General features: G+C 39.4%; 1 long non-coding RNA gene across 2 annotated transcripts in view; it reads left to right on the forward strand.

Moving 5' to 3' along the window:
• The window catches only part of LOC124556694, an 88364-nt gene that overhangs the window by 33532 nt on the left and 33209 nt on the right, over positions 1 to 21623 (forward strand). Inside the window, exon 5 of one of the 2 annotated variants that reach the window (XR_006968662.1) lies at positions 5640 to 5695. The exons of the other annotated variant lie outside the window; for it this stretch is intronic. This is a non-coding gene — a long non-coding RNA (uncharacterized LOC124556694). Of the gene's footprint in view, positions 1 to 5639; positions 5696 to 21623 lie in introns of those variants that run through there. 2 annotated transcript variants of the gene reach the window in all.

The raw sequence follows: 21623 nt of genomic DNA on the forward strand, positions 1-21623 counted from the left end.
CGAGGCGCCCAAGTTGTGTGTGCTGCCCTTAGTGGTGGAGTAAGAGCAAACTAACAGATGAGTATCAACTGAGCATGTCGATTCCATTGAGACCACATAATTTTTGATAATTGGATTCCAATTTTTATCCAGCTGATGCCATTATCATGATTCATTAAATTATCATCAAGATGTGTTTCCATGGATTCTTTAATTACAGAGTCCCAGAATCTGTAAACTGGTGCTAACATTTTGATATTATTGTATTCCATTGAATGTCCTCCCATGGAAATGCAATGTTCTGCCACTGGTGATTTTAAAGGTTGCTGCAGATGGGTGTGACTTTCATGTTCTACACAGCGTTTCTGGACTGTTCGTGTCGTCTGACCTATGTATGCACAGTCACACTCGCAGGGAATTTTATAAACACCTGCCTTCCTCAATTGTAAATTGGCTTTAATGGATCCAACAAAGGCCTTGCTCTTCGCTGGTTGACAGAAGATGACATTAATATCATTTTTCCTAAGCAATCTGCCTATTTTAGAAGACACGTTCTCAGCATATGGAAGGAACGAAGTTGATTTATAGTCGTCATCAGTCTCCTCAGAGCGTTGCTTCCTGTTATTATAACTGTGCATGGCCTTCTGTATTTAATGCAAAGTATAGCCATTTTCTTTAAAAACCTTCTCCAGATGCACTAATTCTTTGTGAAGCCTATCAGCATCTGATATTACATGTGCCCGATGAATTAAAGTACTGCACTGCACTGGCCGTTTGTGCAGGATGATGGCAGCTGGACGCCTGAAGATATAGATCTGTATGTGTGGGTTTTCTACACAACGAATGTCCCAAAGACCCATCATTCTTATGGTGTACTAACATGTCTAGAAAGAATAAAGTCCCACCTTTCTCAATCTCCATAGTAAACTCAATGTTCTCATGTAAAGAATTTAAATGACAAATGAATTTTTCCAGTTCTTGTCTGCCATGAGGCCATACAGTGAAAGTATCATCTATGTAATGTCAGAAAACTGTAGGTTTTAAGATGACAGACTCAAGAGCTTTCTCCTCAAAATCTTCCATAAAATGATTGGCCACCACAGGGGGAAAAGGGAATCCCCATGGCAACACCATCAGTTGAGGAGGGAGTATGTTCAAATCATCACTGAACAAGTTACCAATAAGATGTTGCGAGTCAAATAAAGGCACTTTGGTAAAAAGAGAGACTACATCAAAGGTCATTAGTATATCCGAGCTGCTCAGCTTAACAGTCTTTAAACGATTGATAAAAGCCTTGGAATTAAGTATATGGTGGCAGCACTTCCCCACATATGGCTTGCGTAAGGAGGCCAGAAGTTTTTCAGTCGAATAAGTAAAGCCACCAATATTACCCACTATCAATAGTAGTGGAACGCTATCCTTATGAAACTTAGGCAGCCCATAGAGTCTTGGTGGAACAACATTGTGTGGTCTCAGCCTCTTGATAAGTTGTTCAGGTAAAGAGCTATCGTTCAAAAGAATAACAGTTTTTTTCTGGATATACGTCTCATTGGGTCCTTATTGATTTTGCGATACATAGAATCACTTAGTTGACTATATATCTTCTTGTTGTAGGCTTCCCTTGTCAAAAGGACCATAGCATTACCCTTATCAACAGGAAGTATGACTGTACCAATATCTTCACAGAGGTTGTGAAGAGCAGCCCTTTCTGCTGGAGAGATGTTACTCCAGTGTGTCGCACATTTCAGCAAGGTACAACACAATTTCTGACAAACTTCATCTGCAGTATCCGCGGAAAGACATCTAATAGCCTCCTCAATAGAACTGATGAAATCCATTAAAGGGGTGAAGAAGGCATAGGAGCAAAGTTTAAACCTTTCGCAAACACTGACATCATTGCACAGTCAAATAATTTCTCCATGAGATTCACAACAGATCGTCCAGAAGGGGCTCCTTGTGGTTTATGTATTGCGAGACAATTAAAATTCGTACTTTGTCTATTTGTAATAGCCCTGTAGACCCATGCTGCCTTGGCCCAAGTTACATACACCACACACCAAAATATCATGGCAGAATATTGATGGGATCCAGCTGCAAACTGGAAAATTACTTGAAGAAGAAATACGCTGGGAAAATTTCAAGAGTCACAATTGTGAGCTACTCTCCCTATTCCATAGTGGTCCAACTTATGGAGCAACATTTTGTGATCAACACAATCAAATGCCTTAGTTAAATCAAAAATTTGCCAAGCACTCGAAACCTTTTGTTTCATCCATCCAGAACCTTACAGAGAAAAGAGAATATCACATTTTCAGTTGTCAAACCGCTTTTGAGGCCAAACTGTACATTTGCTAGCAAATTATGTAATATAAAATAATCAAGCTGACATTACATATTGTTTCTAGTGAAATATTCCAGTAAAAGTTTCATTCACTGTTTTAATGTCATTGAGTGTTCCAGTGGCCACTCAAATTTTTTATTTTAGCTAAGAAATTGTGTGAAGTTTCGGTGGTATCGGCATTCAGTATTTTTGATGGAGTATTTTTGATATACATGCAGAGCCTTTCCAATAGCTTTAGCAAGCACTGATGGCATAGAAATAGGTCTAAAATTGTCTACATTATCCCTTTGTCCCTTCTGGCTAAGTACAGGGCTAACATGAGCAGCACAGTCGTTTAATATTCTGCTAGGCACTCCAACATATCCACGAGAGTTCTAAGCCTTCAGTGATTTAATTATTGATTCAATCTTCCCCTTGCCAGTATCACACAGGAGTATTTCAGACATCACTCTCAGAAAGGCATTTTCCAAGAGAGTCATATGATTCACTGTAGTTTTTATTTAATTCACCAGCAATGCTCACAAAATGATTTTTAAATACTGTACATATAGCTGACTTATCAGTAACAAATATTTTAACTATAAACTGACTTTATATCGTCGACCTTGTGCTGCTGACCAGACACTTCCTTCACAACTGACTACAAGGTTTTAATGTTGTCCTGTGAATTATGTATTCTATTTGTGTACCACATACTCTTTGCCTTCCTAATAACATTTTAAGTGCCTTACAATGCTATTTGTAATGGGCTGCTGTAGCTGGATTGCGACTACTTCTAACATTTTGATATAATTCCCACTTTGTTCTACATAATATCCTTATCCCACTAGTCAGCCACCCAGGCTGCCTTTTACTGCCAGTACCCTGTTTACAACGTTCTAATGGAAAGCAACTCTCAAAGAGAGTGAGAAATGTGTTAAGGAAAGCATTATATTTGTCATCTATGTTATCAGCACTATAAACATCCTGCCACTCTTGTTCCTTAACAAGGTTTAAAAAAAGTCTATATTGCCATTGGATTAACTTTTCTACATAATTTGTAATTGTATATAACATATATAACATTTGTTTGACTACAAAAGCCTTTTAGTGTCAAAATTTGTGCATCATGGTCCAAAAGGTCAATCACTCTTTTAGTAACAGAATGCTCTTCTAGTAATGAAGAGTGAATAAAAATATTGTCTATGGCTTTGCTACTGTTCCCTTGCACCATGGTTGGAAAAACACAGTCTGCATCAGATCATATGAGTTTATGAGATCTACCAACATCCTTTTTTTGCACAGTCATCTACAAAATTAATATTGAAGTCAACACATATAACTAATTTTTGGTACTTCCTGTAAAGTGAACCAAGAACCCTCTCTAGCTTGAGTAGAAATGCTCTGAAGTCAGAGTTAGAGGACCTATAAACAACAACAATTAGAAGTTTAGTTTCACTAAATTCAACTGCCTCTGCACAGCATTCAAATGCCTTTTCAGTGCAGTGCCATGATACTCAAATGGAATACTGTTTTTTCACATACATGGCCACTCTCCCACTCCACAAAGAACTCATTGAGAAACAGCCAGCTAATCTATATCCTGGTAAAGAAAGCCTCCAAATTATCAAATTATTTAAGTGATGCTCCGATATACCAATAATGTCTGAGTCAACATCTATAAGCAGTTCACTAGCTTTCTCTCTAATACCTCTTATATTTTGATGAAATATGCTAATTCCTTCACTACTTGGATACATGACCTTTCCTGAAGGTGATTCCTTCATTAGAGAGACATGCTTTAAGCATGTATACCCATCAGCTGACTTCAGTCTAAAAAAGGGGCAGCTCTAACACCAACTACTACAGGAATTTTTCCATGAGTGATCCCACCACCACCACTACACTGTTATCTACAAGCTTTGGCAGCATCCCCTTCCCATACCTATTGAGTGCAGGCTATGCCTAGTGAAACCCGATCAATTGGTAGTCTCAACTGGCACCACTGGAATGTGACGCATGCCCTCCACCATCAGTGCCTTCTCCAGCCCCATGTTAACACACCTATCAGCAGCATTAAGATGAGGCTAATCATGATGCTGAAACAGTTGCATGAAGTGCACATTAGTGCCACCAGTATGAGTAGCTGTCTTTACCAGGTCACCACTTACGTCATAGTCCCCATTCGTATCAAGACTATTCCCTGCTCCAGCCACAATCATACCTGATCCTCTTTCACAAAATTCCTACATAGCCCCCCTGTGCTGTCAGTCACCTGAGTCAACCCTGCACTAGGCTTCACAATGCTGGTGACCTGGTACTCACTACCCAACTGTTACTGCAACTGCTGGCCCACATCTATACTGTGCGAACTACCTAGCTACAGAACCTTCTCCTTTCTGTTAGAATTTGCAACTGACTTAGGCTTCCTAAGTGCTGAGTACTGCTGCATGTTTCCTATTCCTACAGCTACAAGAGGCTCCTCTCCACTCATCTCTGACAGCTGGTCAAATCTATTGCATATATGCAAAGTACAGGGCTATTACAAATGATTGAAGCGATTTCATAAATTCACTGTAGCTCCATTCATTGACATATGGTCACGACGCACTACAGATATGTAGAAAAACTCATAAAGTTTTGTTCGGCTGAAGCCACACTTCAGGTTTCTGCCACCAGAGCGCTCGAGAGCGAAGTGAGACAAAATGGCGACAGGAGCCGAGAAAGCGTATGTCATGCTTGAAATGCACTCACATCAGTCAGTCATAACAGTGCAACGACACTTCAGGACGAAGTTCAACAAAGATCCACCAACTGCTAACTCCATTCGGTGATGTTATGCGCAGTTTAAAGCTTCTGGATGCTTCTGTAAGGGGAAATCAACGGGTCGGCCTGCAGTGAGCGAAGAAACGGTTGAACGCGTGCGGGCAAGTTTCATGCGTAGCCCGTAGAAGTCGATGAATAAAGCAAGCAGGGAGCTAAACGTACCACAGCCGACGGTTTGGAAAATCTTACGGAAAAGGCTACAGCAGAAGCCTTGCCGTTTACAATTGCCACAAGCCCTGACACCCGATGACAAAGTCAAACGCTTTGAATTTTCGGTGTGGTTGCAACAGCTCATGGAAGAGGATGCGTTCAGTGCGAAACTTGTTTTCAGTGATGAAGCAACATTTTTTCTTAATGGTGAAGTGAACAGACACAATGTGCAAATCTGGGCGGTAGAGAATCCTCACGCATTCGTGCAGCAAATTCGCAATTCACCAAAAGTTAATGTGTTTTGTGCAATCTCACGGTTTAAAGTTTACGGCTCCTTTTTCTTCTGTGAAAAAAAACATTACAGGACACGTGTATCTGGACATGCTGGAAAATTGGCTCAGGCCACAACTGGAGACCGACAGCGCTGACTTCATCTTTCAACAGGATGGTGCTCCACCACACTTCCATCATGATGTTCGGCATTTCTTAAACAGGAGATTGGAAAACCGATGGATCGGTCGTGGTGGAGATCGTGATCAGCAATTCATGTCATGGCCTCCACGCTCTCCCGACTTAACCCCATGCAATTTCTTTCTGTGGGGTTATGTGAAAGATTCAGTGTTTAAACCTCCTCTACCAAGAAACGTGCCAGAACTGCGAGCTCGCATCAACGATGCTTTCGAACTCATTGATGGGGACATGCTGCACCGAGTGTGGGAGGAACTTGATTATCGGCTTTATGTCTGCCGAATCACTAAAGGGGCACATATCGAACATTTGTGAATGCCTAAAAAAACTTTTTGAGTTTTTGTATGTGTGTGGAAAGCATTGTGAAAATATCTCAAATAATAAAGTTATTGTAGAGCTGTGAAATCGCTTCAATCATTTGTAATAACCCTGTACAGCTGTCTGAATATCTCCTCCTCCTAGTTGCCTTCTTATCAGTTCCCATTCTCAAGCACTCTTCACCCTCCTCAACCTATCTAGTTCCTCCTTTGTGTCTTCTAACTGCACCTGAAGGACACTGATCTTATGCTCCTGCTCCCCTATCATCTTATTTCTGCCACATATTCCGCATTCTCAAGAGAGGATCTCACTGGCTTCCCCACCGCATTCCCCCCGGGTGAAAATACTTTGAACAAATCTCACAGCATAACCCACTACTCACAAACCTACTACAAAGCCTGCACTTTTCACTCATGGCAAAGTTTTAACAGTTACTGTAAAAACTAAACATCTATGTTACCTAAGTTCAGTAACAACAGTAGAACTATTTAAAGAACTAACAATAGTGGTCTCAAAAGTCTCTTTCTACTAAAAAAGCAAAAACTTTTATTAATACTGCTAAACCACAACTAATGCCGATACCACCAAAACTTCACACAATTTCTTAGCTAAAATAAAAAATTTGAGTGGCCACTGGAACACTCAATGACATTAAAACAGTGAATGAAACTTTTACTGAAATATTTCACTAGAAACAATAGCCAATGTCAGCTGAAAACTACAGCTCAAAATTTACTAAACAGCTTCACCACACAGACACCTCTAAAACACAAAGTGCACTAAGTCAATAGTAGAGAATATTGTCTTACTGTATATGTTGAAGGTGAAATCTTCTATGTGTGGCAGCAGATACCGCTCAGGAGTGGTCTTTGCCTTGAGTTCGCTGTAACAACACAAGGGCACTTTTCATTATTCTTCTTTGGAATCACATGTAACAGGGCTGCCCAACTGCCACTGGAAGCTCGACAGATGCCTTCTGTCAGCATGCTACAGAATTCCTGCTTCATGACTTTTAATTTTTCCAGCATTAGATGCTGAGGACATGCATAGATTGGTGGTCCTGATGTGGTAAGGATATCAGTTCTGTGGTGTGCTTCACTGTTGCCATGGTCTGCGACTGTTTTATGATCTTAGGGAACCTCCATAACAGGTTTATTTATGGAGTATCTCCTGAAGTTGTGTGTACTGTTGTCTGAGTGACACACCATACCTTTCCTTAGCTATCCAGATTAGCAGCAGAATCTATCAGCTGCAGATGTTGTAGGTCAATGACCAGACTTTAATAAGATAAGAAATCAGGTCCCAGAATAGACTGCGATACATTGGGGTGTAAACTGCCATTTGAATCTGCGACATAATCTGAGATTAAGTACTAGTGTCACGCACCCATATGTCGTGATCTTGGAGTCACTGGTGGTGAATAGACAGTAATTATCACAGTTGCAATGTGGTAGTTGGGTTGCCAGGTACACTGACTCTTCCACCCCTGTGTCTACCAGATAATGTATTTTTGTGTTACAGTCTGTGACATAAAGGCAACATCTGCTTTTGCCAAGAGTAGCTGCTGCAGATATGCACTCTGTGTCATGTTACCATTTGCATGGTGGCAAATATTTTTGGGCATTGCTGCCAAACTTCTTATGGTACCAGCAGACATAAGACATTGTAGGTGATTGACGATGTAGCCCATGATGAGTGTGCGACGTTTGCAGTGTAGTGATTTGTGTGGCCAGTTTAGCTAACTGTGACTGCATGGATGAAAGAGTCACTGCAGGCATATTGTCTTGTTGTGACACTAATGATGACACACTCACAGAGAGATACATTTCCACTAATCTGTCTGCTGTCTGTGTTAGTGCATTTAAATCATCAGTGCAAATCGTTAAAATTTTCTGTGTATCAGAAGGTAGGCATGACAACCAGGTTTTCATAGTACATCATCACTGACTGTATTACTTGTCAGTATACGTAGACTTACAAGAAGCTCCAATGGGGTGCGATCGATGAATTCTTCCATTCATAGAAGTTTTTCCAATTTCTTTGCCACTGACTGGGATAGCATTTTTGATGGACGCATATGTTTGGTATTCGGCTGTATAGAGAGGATGTCTTTTACTTCTGCAGCTAGATCTTCATTTAGTGCTGTGACAACATAGCTGTTTTTGGTTTCATCTGATGATATCTGTGGTAACACGAACTGGTTCTCCAGTTGTACAAATCACAATACAGGGTTATGTTGCAATTTGATTGCAGTTCTGCTCATCCTACTGCCTGCAGGTGGTTCCACATTTATTGTTCAGCCTGTCATTCCAAGTGCGAAAATAAGTTCAATGCAGTTGGCAGGGAAGAAACAAGCCTGTGAGTTGTGATGCAGTATGGCATGATGGAGACGGTATGATTGTACTGATGTAACACCATCACCAAAATTTGTGGTTAACTTTAGAGAGTTAATGATTTATTTCCACATATTATATTACATTAATACTTGCATGTATAGATACATCAGATTCCTTAGTACATGAAGCACAGTAGACTAAACTAGTTGAAAATCAAATAATAACACAACACATAGAATTGTACATGTCACGGAGTATTTACGCACATTGCCATTGTGCTTGTCATTGTGGTCTGATGCTCTACAAGGATATGTGACCACTAACTACTTCAGTAGAATTCCAGAGTCTCAAACATTGTCTTGCAGCCACCACATAATTACACAGATATGCTATTATTTGTTTATTCGAGACAGAACCACCTCAGCATTTTGAATAGATAAAATAAAGTTTTATAATGTACATATAAAACAATATGCAGTAATTGTATGCAAGCACAGAAAATCAAATCGATCTGTAAATGAAATTTTTACAATAAGATGGAAAAAAATGTGCTTCTAAAAGTGTGTTAGATGTGGTGCGGTGCAGTTCCCAGTGTGTGTTGCATTACCATATATGTGAGCTGTACGTGATCAAAAGCATCTGAGGTTATCAACACATGTAGACAGTTTTGTTTTGCCAGCTGCACGTGTAACTGTAATTCATCTAATTATGGCAGCATACTGCTGAAATGAGGCTTGCTATTAAATATTATTACAAAGTGACTGAGGCAGTGAAAATTAAATCCCTGTCTAGGTATTCTATTTTATGAAATGCATGTTTTACGAGTGTATTCCAGGAGAACTGCAGCAAATTCTTTTTTGTTATTTCTGTTTTTGCTACTAATTCCAAATCATGGCTCATTTTCAAGAAGTACCTGTGTAAAATCAAGAGAACTATGATGTATGGACACTGTTTACTTGCATTTATGGGCCTTTAATGTTATTTATCAATGATAACATTATTTGGCTTTGTCATATTTATAACTAAAGTGTGCAGTTGTCATATTGTCAATCTATTTTTATGACAGAAATGTAGTTTGTGACTAGACCTACATTACACAAACCAAAAACATCAAAGGGAAAAAAACCTTATTACAGTTTTTCACATTCAGCCAAATAGAAATATACAAACTTCTCAGTCTCATAGAAATAATGATAGCCCCAGACCTGCAGAATATTTCTCAAAAAATAAGTTACTCATTCATTAATACTAGTCTTAAAAGTAGTGTTTGTATAAAGAATAAACTACAAACAGTAAACCTAAGACACTGAATAGGCAGAACTCAAAAACTATAATTAGGCACACATGAACATGATGACATGCATTAGACAGGAGAGAGAGATATAAAGCCGGTCACTCAGACCCTTGGTTGAGAGGCACCCACCCCATCATCATTGTAGTTGGAGTCTGAGTGACCTGTTTTCTATCTCTCTCTCCTGCCCAAGGAAAGAATTAATAGTTCTGAAAGCTAGTAAATTATCATACCTTGCACTTTTGTGAAGGTCTATTGGTAGTATTACACATTTCGTCTCATGAAGGTAAGCATGAGCCCGCAATTCTGTCTCTTAATTTAGTAGTTTTCTCAGTTACTTTCTTTTGATACTATTTATATGAACACTGGTGATCCAAAACATTATGACCACTGCTTGCTGTGAGATTTGTGGTATGAGAGATGGTAAGGAAGGTGCAGGGATAAATGGAAAATTGTTCCAGTGATGATATGGGCTGCAAGTCTACTGACAGACTGTGTGGGGTGGCGGGTAAAATTATTAAGTTGTTAATTGTACAGTTCACCATCTTTCTCAAGCGAGCCTGGCAACTAATTTTGTGATCAGCCAAAAAGCGAAGAGAAACATACTGACCTAAGTTTCCAGTCTGCATGACCACAATCTGGTCCAGCCCAGGAACCTCTGAGAGGCCATAGCGTACGGATCTCCGTGCTGGCACGTTCACAGGAGCTCAGTCTGTAAGTTCACCTGATAATGGTGACATGTATGATCGCCGAAATATTGTGCCCATTGGACACTGTAGACCGGCAGTACACCCATGGATATTTTGATTGAAAATAAATGTTCAAAATTAATGTTCACCATAGAAGTGGAAATAATAGTCACCACTTGCCACGCAGATTTATAATTCTCACAGATGGCATACTAACAGTTACTTAGTGAATTTTAAGTGATCCAGGATGGTGTTCAATCCTTGCAAGTTCACTATTCATTTTTACCGCAAATACATGATCGGTCACAGTCCAGCTCTGACATCATCCAAGACAGAGCGCAATCTGACATTTAACAGACTTGAATATTACAGTGGCTGAGTGCAAAGTGAACCTTCCTACTGCCTCTCAGGCTGTATTTATATAGGTGATGGAGCAGATGGCTGAGGGAACATCTGTTGTCTACTGCTTTCTGCATACTGAAGCAACCTCAGAATGACCACTTTCTCGCGTACATAATCTTTAATATCATAGTTATAAATTAATTCAGAAATTTCTTAATTTTTACATACATTCAGATAAGTTGTTTAAAAGCACAGAAAAAGTTTCAGCTTGCTTGAATGAACACTTTCCCTTCTAGAATTTTTATACTGGAACTAACGGTAGATCATTACCTCTGAACCATACATTTACTAGAACTTGTATTGGCTGTCATTAACACTACAACTCTAAAATTTAGTATAGCTCTATTAATTGGTAGGTTTTCTCATCTGTCTTAACCAAAATTTTCTACTCTTAAAATTACAGGTGCTTAATCTACTACATTTAGATATATTTTAGTTACAAAATTAGTTTTTACTTTATTACTCAAGAACTATAAGAGGTAGCTTAACATGGTCTCTCAGTTATTATTATAAGGGTGAACTGAAGCATAAAACAAATTTTTACCCTTTTAAGTCCAATATTTAGCACTTTTGATTTTTCCTAAAAGCATGGATTCTGGTGTTAATTTTTGTTCTATAGTTTTTAAACTTGTACCACTTATTTATGGGTTCTAATGACATATTGTGACCAAATTCTGGCCTTCTAGCTTTATTATTTAGCGCCACTTATTTTTCTCTTAAAACAGCATGTTTACATAAACTATTAAGTCTAGAACATAAAGACTTACTATTTGAAACACTAACATATATTTTTAACAAAGTTTTAAACGTGAATTTTGATTTTTAATTTCATACTTAATTGTGGTGCAATACTTGCATGCTACACACAGACACGTTAAAGGTGACGTGGCCCTACCAGCAGTGAACTGGGGTAAGTCCTGGCCCACTCGTTCACCTCTGTATCTCACATACGATACAGAGCTTGCTTTGCTTCAACTGTTGTGGCCCAGTTGCCTGGAAATGAGAATCTCAGAAACAGTGAAGTTGCTTAGATGCTGGTAAAATACTGTTATTATGATCTATGCAAACTGGCTGAATGACAGTGAAACAGGGTGTAGCTGAAAAGGAGTCGGATGTCAGTACCTCATCATAGAACTTGGAGGTCAGAGGCTCTCTCACTCTGTAAAGCTGTGCATGGGACAGACTGTGGCAGATCTGGTCACAGAGTACAGTGCTGGTGCAGGCACAAGCATTTCAGAGCACATCATTCAGTGCACATTTTTGAACATAGGGCTCTGTAGGAGACGATCTCTATCTGTTTCTGTATTGACCCAATGACACTGTCAGTTTTGATTGTAGTGGGCACAATATAATTGAGATTGGACTCCTGATTGATGGAAATGTGTTGCCTGGTTAGATGATTCACATTTCTCCAGGTTGATGGATGTGAATGGCTGCACTGTTGTCCAGAGAAAGTGCTGCTCCAAATGTGCAGTGCGCCCTGGGCCCAGGTCAATTAGGGCAGTATTTCATTATGGAGGACATTCACTTGGATGTCCATGGGGCCTGTGGTAGTAATCAAAGGCGCCATGACAGCTGTGGACTACATAAACATTACTACAGATCATTTGTATCACTTCATGATAAATATCTTTCCTGAGAGCAATGGTATCTCTTGGCAGGATAACTGTATGTGCCACTAAGCCAGAATCATGGTTTAATCATTTGAAGAGCGCAACAGGGAACTCACATTTAGTGCTGGCCACCAACTTTGCCTGATTCGAGCCAGATGGAGCATATTTGGAACACCACCAGATGCTGTAATTTACTGGAATTATGTGGTTTCTGCATAGTCCATGGTGTCATAACCCTCTGGAAACCAACAAAAAACTTGTAGAATCTATCTCATGCAGAATTCTTGCATTCAAAAAGCAAACCAAGATGTTACTAAGCAGATGTTCGTAATGTTTCTGTTCATCAGTGTATGTGTATTTATATTGGCTATTTATATACTACCACTTGAAAATGAGGCAGGCTCAAAATGGGTAGTGGAAAATTAAAATAACACAAAAAACTCTGCCAAAGGCACATTGTATCAAATATGCATTTCATATAATTTACCGAAGTTGTGGAACAGTACAAATAATCAAAGCTGTTCCAACTTATGTTTCCCTAAAATACTTCAGAAAGTAGACAGAATTGTTCCTTAAATAGTCATACAATGAATTATAACCCCACAACTTCATCCAGCGAAGCAAGTAATCCAGTTCTAATGACAGAAGTTATAATGAGACAGTAAAATTTAGCTAGTGTAGTTGTCTACATTGTAAAAACAAAGATGAGGTGACTTACTGAACAAAAGTGCTGGCAGGTCGATACACACACAAACAAACAACACAAACATACACACAAAATTCTAGCTTTTGCAACCAACGGTTGCCTCATCAGGAAAGAGGGAAGGAGAGGGAAAGATGAAAGGATGTCGGTTTTAAGGGAGAGGGTAAGGAGTCATTCCAATCCCGGGAGCGGAAAGACTTACCTTAGGGGGAAAAAAGGACAGGTATGCACTCGCACACACACACATGATGTGTGTCTGTGCGAGTGTATACCTGTCCTTTTTTCCCCCTAAGGTAAGTCTATAGTTTTTAACACATGATGTGTGTGTGTGCGAGTGTATACCTGTCCTTTTTTCCCCCTAAGGTAAGTCTTTCCGCTCCCGGGATTGGAATGACTCCTTACCCTCTCCCTTAAAACCGACATCCTTTCATCTTTCCCTCTCCTTCCCTCTTTCCTGATGAGGCAACCGTTGGTTGCGAAAGCTAGAATTTTGTGTGTATGTTTGTGTTGTTTGTTTGTGTGTGTATCGACCTGCCAGCGCTTTCGTTCGGTAAGTCGCCTCATCTTTGTTTTTATATATAATTTTTCCCACGTGGAATGTTTCCCTCTATTATATTGTTGTCTACATTGTAATTAACACTACATCTGTCTGTTTTTGTTGAACTATGTTTTTCTTTTTATTTGGATTGTAATAAATGTGTGACTGCTGAAGTCAATTGTAGTTTTTCTTTAATTCTTTATTCAGTCCTTAAATTTCAAATTTTCAACTACTTGACACAGTTTTCCTGCCTCAGTTCACCTTTCTTACATAACTAGTCTCTGTAACAATCAGTAATGATGTACAGGACATAAAATCCCGTCTGAGGCCTGCGATCATTTTTATGTTAATAATTGGCAACCAATGCTGTACAATTGCAATAAAATCATGAGCTGTTCAATTGACTCTTTTATTAGAACATGTTACGCGTTTCGGGATTACACCCATCTTCAGACTTCACAAACTTCAACTCCTTCCTAACCAACCAGGCGTACAGCCTTGACAACTCAAAGAAAGCGTCAAATAACATATGACTGTGACACAAGCAGTCTTGAAGCTTCAGTTTGCAGTATGGCTGCATTCTTCCTGCAAGACTTCATGCCAAAATTGCAGTTGATATAGTTTTCTTACTGATCTGTAATGTAGGGTACTTTCTGACATCTTCTGCTTCTACTATTACAGGTTAACTCTTTATATTACACATGCAACATTTTCACCTGGCTATTTTTGAGTGGCAACTAGTGAAGTTCGGCGGCAGGAGGAACAAGACTTTTGGTCAGGTGAATACAGGGTTATAAATACAAAATCAAATAGGGGTAATGCAGGAGTAGGTTTAATAATGAATTAAAAAAATAGGAGTGCAGGAAAGCTACTACAAACAGCATAGTGAACGCATTATTGTGGCCAAGATAGACACGAAGCCCACACCTACTACAACAGTACAAGTTTATATGCCGACTAGCTCTGCAGATGGTGAAGAAATTGATGAAATGTATGATGAGATAAAAGAAATTATTCAGGCAGTGAAGAGAGACAAAAATTTAATAGTCATGGGTGACTCGAATTCGAGAGTAGGAAAAGGGAGAGAAGGAAACATAGTAGGTGAATATGGATTGGGGGAAAGAAATGAAAGAGGAAGCCATCTGGTTGAATTTTGCACAAAGCATAACTTAATCATAGCTAACACTTGGTTCAAGAATCATAAAAGAAGGTTGTACACGTGGAAGAATCCTGGAAATACTAGAAGGTATCAGATAAATTATATAATGGTAAGACAGAGATTTAGGAACCAGGTATTAAATTGTAAGACATTTCCAGGGGCAGATGTGGACTCTGACCACAATCTATTGGTTATGAGCTGTAGATTAAAACTAAATAAACTGCAAAAAGGTCGGAATTTAAGGAGATGGGATCTGGACAAACTGATTAAACCAGAGGTTGTACAGAGTTTCAGGGAGAGCATAAGGGAACAATTGTCACAAATGGGGGAAAGAAATACAGTAGAAGAAGAATGGGTAGCTCTGAGGGATGAAGTAGTGAAGGCAGCAGAGGATCAAGTAGGTAAAAAGACGAGGGCTAGTTGAAATCCTTGGGTAACAGAAGAAATATTGAATTTAATTGATGAAAGGAGAAAACTTAAAAATGCAGTAAATGAAGCAGGCAAAAAGGAATACAAACGTCTCAAAAATGAGATCGACAGGAAGTGCAAAATGGCTAAGCAGGGATGGCTAGAGGACAAATGTAAGGATGTAGAGGCTTATCTCACTAGGGGTAAGACAGATACTGCCTACAGGAAAATTAAAGATACCTTTGGAGAAAGAAGAACCACTTGTATGAATATCAAGAGCTCAGATGGAAACCCAGTTCTAAGCAAAGAAGGGAAAGCAGAAAGGTGGAAGGAGTATATAGAGGGTCTATACAAGGGTGACGTACTTGTGGACAATATTCTGGAAATGGAAGAGAATGTAGATGAAGAGGAAATGGGAGATTCAATACTGTGTGAAGAGTTTGACAGAGCACTGAAAGACCTGAGTCGAAACAAGGCCCCGGGAGTAGACAACATTCCATTAGAAGTAGTGACAGCCTTGGGAGAGCCAGTCCTGACAAAACTCTACCATCTGGTGAGCAAGATGTATGAGACAGGCGAAATACCCTCAGATTAAGGAAGAACATAATAATTCCAATCCCAAAGAAAGAATGTGTTGACAGATGTGAAAATTACTGAACTATCAGTTTAATAAGCCATGGCTGCAAAATACTAACATGAATTCTTTACAAATGATTGGAAAAACTGGTAGAAGATGACCTCAGGGAAGATCAGTTTGGATTCCGTAGAAATGTTGGAACACGTGAGGCAGTACTGACCCTACGACTTATCTTAGAAAATAGATTAAGGAGAGGAAAGCCTACATTTCTAGCATTTGTAGATTTAGAAAAAGCTTTTGACAATGTTGACTGGAATACTCTCTTTCAAATTCTAATGGTGGCAGGGGTGAAATACAGGAAGCGAAAGGTTATTTACAATTTGTACAGAAACCAGATGGCAGTTAAAAGAGTCGAGGGACATGAAAGGGGAGCAGAGCAGCGGTTGGGAAGGGAGTGAGACAGGGTTGTAGCCTCTCCCCAATGTTATTCAATCTGTATATTGAGCAAGCAGTAAAGGAAACAAAAGAAAATTTTGGAGTAGATATTAAATTCCATGGAGAAGGTGTGCCGATGACATTGTAATTCTGTCAGAGACAGCAAAGGACCTGGAAGAGCAGTTGAATGGAATGGACAGTGTCTTGAAAGGAGGATACAAGATGAACATCAACCAAAGCAAAACGAGGATAATGGAATGTAGTCGAATTAAGTCGGGTGATGCTGGGAGAATTAGATTAGGAAATAAGACACTTAAAGTAGTAAAGGAGTTTTGCTATTTGCGGAGCAAAATAACTGATGATGGTTGAAGTAGAGAGGATATAAAATGTAGACTGGCAATGGCAAGAAAAGCGTTTCTGAAGAAGAGAAATTTGTTAACATCGAGTATAGATTTAAGTGTCAGGAAGTTGTTTCTGAAAGTATTTGTATGGAGTGTAGCCATGTATGGAAGTGATACATGGACAATAAATAGTTTGGACAAGAAGAGAATAGAAGCTTTCAAAATGTGGTGCTACAGAAGAATGCTGAAGATTAGATGGGTAGATCACATAACTAATGAGGAGGTATTGAATACAATTGGGGAGAAGAGGAGTTTGTGGCACAACTTGACAAGAAGAAGGGACCGGTTGGTAGGGCATGTTCTGAGGCACAAAGGGATCACAAATTTAGCCTTGGACGGCAGTGTGGAAGGTAAAAATCATAGAGGGAGACCAAGAGATGAATACACTAAGCAGATTCAGAAGGACGTAGGTTGCAGTAAGTACTGGGAGATGAAGAAGCTTGCACAGGATAGAGTAGCATGGAGAGCTGCATCAAACCAGTCTCTGGACTGAAGACCACAACAACAACACAGAAAAATAAGTTTTTATACAAAATCATGGAATTTAAACTTTACTATTAGATAAAAAATCTTTGTTGTTGTGGTCTTCAGTCCGGAGACTGGTTTGATGCAGCTCTCCATGCTACTCTATCCTGTGCAAGCTTCATCTCCCAGCCTACTGCAACCTATATCCTTTTGAATCCATTTAGTGTATTCATCTCTTGGTCTCCCTCTACGATTTTTACCCTCTACGCTGCCCTCCAATATCTAATTGGTGATCCCTTGATGCCTCAGAGTATGCCCTACCAACCGATCCCTTCTTCTAGTCAAGCTGTGCCACAAATTTGTCTTCCCTCCCATGCTATTCAATACCTCCTCATTAGTTATGTGATCTACCCATCTAATCTTCAGCATTCTTCTGTAGCACCACATTTCAAAAGCTTCTATTTTCTTCTTGTCCTAACTATTTATCGTCCATGTTTCACTTCCATACATGGTTACACTCCATACAAATACTTTCAGAAACAACTTCCTGACACTTAAATCTATACTTGATGTTAACAAATCTCTCTTCTTCAGAAATGCTTTCCTTGCTATTGCCAGTCTACTTTGACCATCATCAGTTATTTTAGTCCCCAAATAGCAAAATTCATTTACTACTTTAAGTGCCTCATTTCCGAATCTAATTCCTGCAGTATCACCCGATTTAATTCGACTACATTCCATTATCCTCATTTTGCTTTTGTTGATGTTCATCTTATATCCTCCTTTCAAGACACTGTCCATTCCATTCAGCTGCTCTTCCAGGTCCTTTGCTGTCTCTGACAGAATTACAATGTCATGGGTGAACCTCAAAGTTTTTATTTCTTCTCCGTGGATTTTAATTCCTACTCCAAATTTTTCTTTTGTTTCCTTTACTGCTTGCTCAGTATACAGATTGAATAACATTGGGGATAGGCTGCAGCCCTGTCTCACTCCCTTCCCAACCACTGCCTCCCTTTCATGCCCCTCGACTCTTATAACTGCCATCTGGTTTCTGTACAAATTGTAAATAGCCTTCTGCTCCCTGTATTTTACCCCTGCCACCATTAGAATTTGAAAGAGAGTATTCCAGTCAACATTGTCAAATCTTTTTCTAAGTCTACAAATGCTAGAAATGTAGGCTTCTCTTTCCTTAATCTATTTTCTAATATAAGTCGTAGGGTCAGTTCTGCCTCACGTGTTCCAACATTTCTGCGGAATCCAAACTGATCTTCCCCGAGGTCATCTTCTACCAGTTTTTCCAATCATTTGTAAAGATTTCTTGTTAGTATTTTGCAGCCGTGGCTTATTAAACTGATAGTTCAGTAATTTTCACATCTGTCAACACATTCTTTCTTTGGGATTGGAATTATTATATTCTTCTTTAAGTCTGAGGGTATTTCGCCTGTCTCATACATCTTGCTCACTAGATAGTAGAGTTTTGTTAGGCCTGGCTCTCCCAACACTGTCAGTAGTTCTAATGGAATGTTGTCTACTCTTGGGGCCTTGTTTCGACTTAGGTCTTTCAGTGCTCTGTCAAACTCATCATGCAGTATCATATCTCCTATTTCATCTTCATCTAAATACTCTTCCATTTCCATAATATCGTCCTCAAGAACATTGCCCTTGTATAGACCCTCTATATACTCCTTCCACCTTTCTGCTTTCCCTTCTTTGCTTAGAACTGAGTTTCCATCTGAGCTGTTGATATTCATGCAAGTTGTTCTCTTTTCTCCAAAGGTCTCTTTAATTTTCCTGTAGGCAGTATCTATCTTACCCCTAGTGATATGCACCCCTACATCCTTACATTTGTCCTCTAGCCATCCCTGCTTAGCCATTTTGCACTTCCTGTCGATCTCATTTTTGAGACATTTGTATTCTTTTTTGCCTGCTTCATTTACTAAATTTTTGTATTTTCTCCTTTCATCAATTAAATTCAATATATCTTTTGTTACCAAAGGATTTCTACAAGCCCTTGTCTTTTTACCTACTTCATCCTCTGCTGCCTTCACTATTTCATCTCTCAAAGCTACCCATTCTTCTTCTACAGTATTTCTTTCCCCCATTCTTGTCAATCATTCCCTAATACTCTTCCTGAAACACTCTACAACCTCTGATTTTTCAGTATATCGAGGTACTATCTCCTAAAATTCCCACCTTTTTGCAGTTTCTTCAGTTTTAGTCTACAGCCTTTCCATTCGTCTGTAAAGAATTAGTATTTTGCAGCCGTGACCCTTTTTTTTCTTTTTTTTTTTGATAAAATAAGAGAAATCAGAACTAGAAAGGAAAGATTTAGATGTTCATTTTTCCCATGTGCTGTTCGAGAGTGAAATGTTACAGATGTAGTGTGAAAATCGTTTGACGAACCCTCTGCCAGGCACTTAAGTGTGAATTGCAGAGTAACCATGTAGATGTAGATATAGAATCTACAGGTCATATAACCAATAGACTGTGGTCAGAGTCAACATCTGCCGCTGAAAAGTCTTACAATTTAAAACCTGGTTCCTGAATCTCTGTCTTACCATTATATAATCTATCTGAGATCTTCCAGTATCTCCAGGCTTCTTCCATGTATACAGCCTTCTTTCGTGATTCTTGAACCAAGTGTTAGCTATGATTAAGTTATGCTCTGTGCAAAATTCTACCAGGCCCCTTCCTCTTTCATTCCTTACTCCCATTCCATATTCACCTACTATGTTTCCTTCTCTTCCTTTCCCAACTATTGAGTTCCAGTCACCCGAGACTATTAAATTTTTGTCTCTGTTCACTATCTGAATAATTTCTTTTATCTCATCATACATTTCATCAATCTCTTCATCATCTGTGGAGCTAGTTGGCATATTAACTTGTACTACTGTGGTTGGCGTGGGCTTTGTATCTATCTTGGCCACAATAATGCGTTCACTATGCTGTTTGTAGTAGCTTGCCCATATTCCTATTTTCCTATTCATTATTAAACTTAGTCCTACATTAGCCCTATTTAATTTTGTATTTATAACCCTGTATTCGCCTGACCAGAAGTCTTGTTCCTCCTGCCACCGAACTTCACTAATTCCCACTATATCTAACTTTAACCTATCCATTTCCATTTTTAAATTTTCTAACCTACCTGCCCAATTAAGGGATCTGACATTCCACGCTCCGATCCTTAGAATGCCAGTTTTCTTTCTCCTGATAACAATGTCCTCCTCCGTGCCCAGAAATCTGAATGGGGGACTATTTTACCTTCGGAATATTTTACCCAAGAGGACGCCATCATCATTTAACCATACAGTAAAGCTGCATGCCCTTGGGAAAAATTACGGCTGTAGTTTCCTCTTGCTTTCAGCCATTCACAGTACCAGCACAGCAAGGCCGTTTTGGTTAGTGTTACAAGGCCAAATCAGTCAGTCACCCAGACTGTTGCCCTTGCAACTACTGAAAAGGCTGCTGCCCCTCTTCAGGAACTGCACATTTGTCTGGCCTCTCAACAGATACCCCTCCATTGTGGTTGCACCTGCGGTACAGCTATCTGTATCACTGAGGCACGCAAGCCTCCCCACCAACGGCAAGGTCCATGGTTCATTGGGGGGAGGGGGGCAGGGGATTTTCCTGTATAATATGTGATTTGACAAAAATTCACTGATCACATATTATGGTTGTTGACCTGCAATTTTACTGGTGGTAAATATGGTACTTCTATAATGAAAATTTGTAACCTTCACATATCCTCATTGAATGATAAGCTTAACTTTTGTAATTACTTTAAACGAGTATATATTGTCAACGCCATTATTATACCATTACATGGCTCTTATGTGGCACTATTTTCATATGTACATTGTTTTAGTTTGATATGTTTTGCAGGTTATGGTACATTTAGTCTTTTTTTTCCTTATGCTTTACTCATAGCATGTTGTTTGTTCACAGTGCCACATGGTGCCAACATTGAAATTATCTTATCAACTACTTGTTCTTCCTAATTTCAGCAGTGATCAAATTATGTAATTTGAATGTAGAGGTGGAGAAAGGAAAGTAAAGGGAAGCCACTATTGATATCAGGCTGCATCTGGACTTTATGCAGAATCAGCAGCAATGAGAGAAAATGTGTGCCAGACTAGGACTCAAACCTGGGATCTCCTGCTTTATAGGCAGTTGTGTTAACCACTGTGCCATCCAGACACAGTGCACACAAATCGACAGGTTATCTCAGCATGCTCCACAGCTGATTCACGATCCCATGTAGCACCACTTATCTGCAGTCTCCATCGACATCCTCCATTCTCACTAATTTTTGATTCCTACTGGAGGTCGAACAAAATTTGCATCCTCACTGAAGACAGGGGATTCATGGACCATCAAGGTGAATCAATTATGTGATTGCATGGTGTCTGTTCTTCTGGATATGTCTGAAAGAACTGACACCATGCAAAATCTGCAGCTGAGGGTGGAGGGGAAAGAAAAGGAAGTAAAGAGAAGGCTGCATCAGGACTTTATGGGGAATGAGTAGTGAGGAGTGGAACTGTGTGC

Source organism: Schistocerca americana, chromosome X, assembly GCF_021461395.2.
Source record: "Schistocerca americana isolate TAMUIC-IGC-003095 chromosome X, iqSchAmer2.1, whole genome shotgun sequence".
NCBI classification, from domain to species: Eukaryota; Metazoa; Arthropoda; class Insecta; order Orthoptera; family Acrididae; genus Schistocerca; species Schistocerca americana.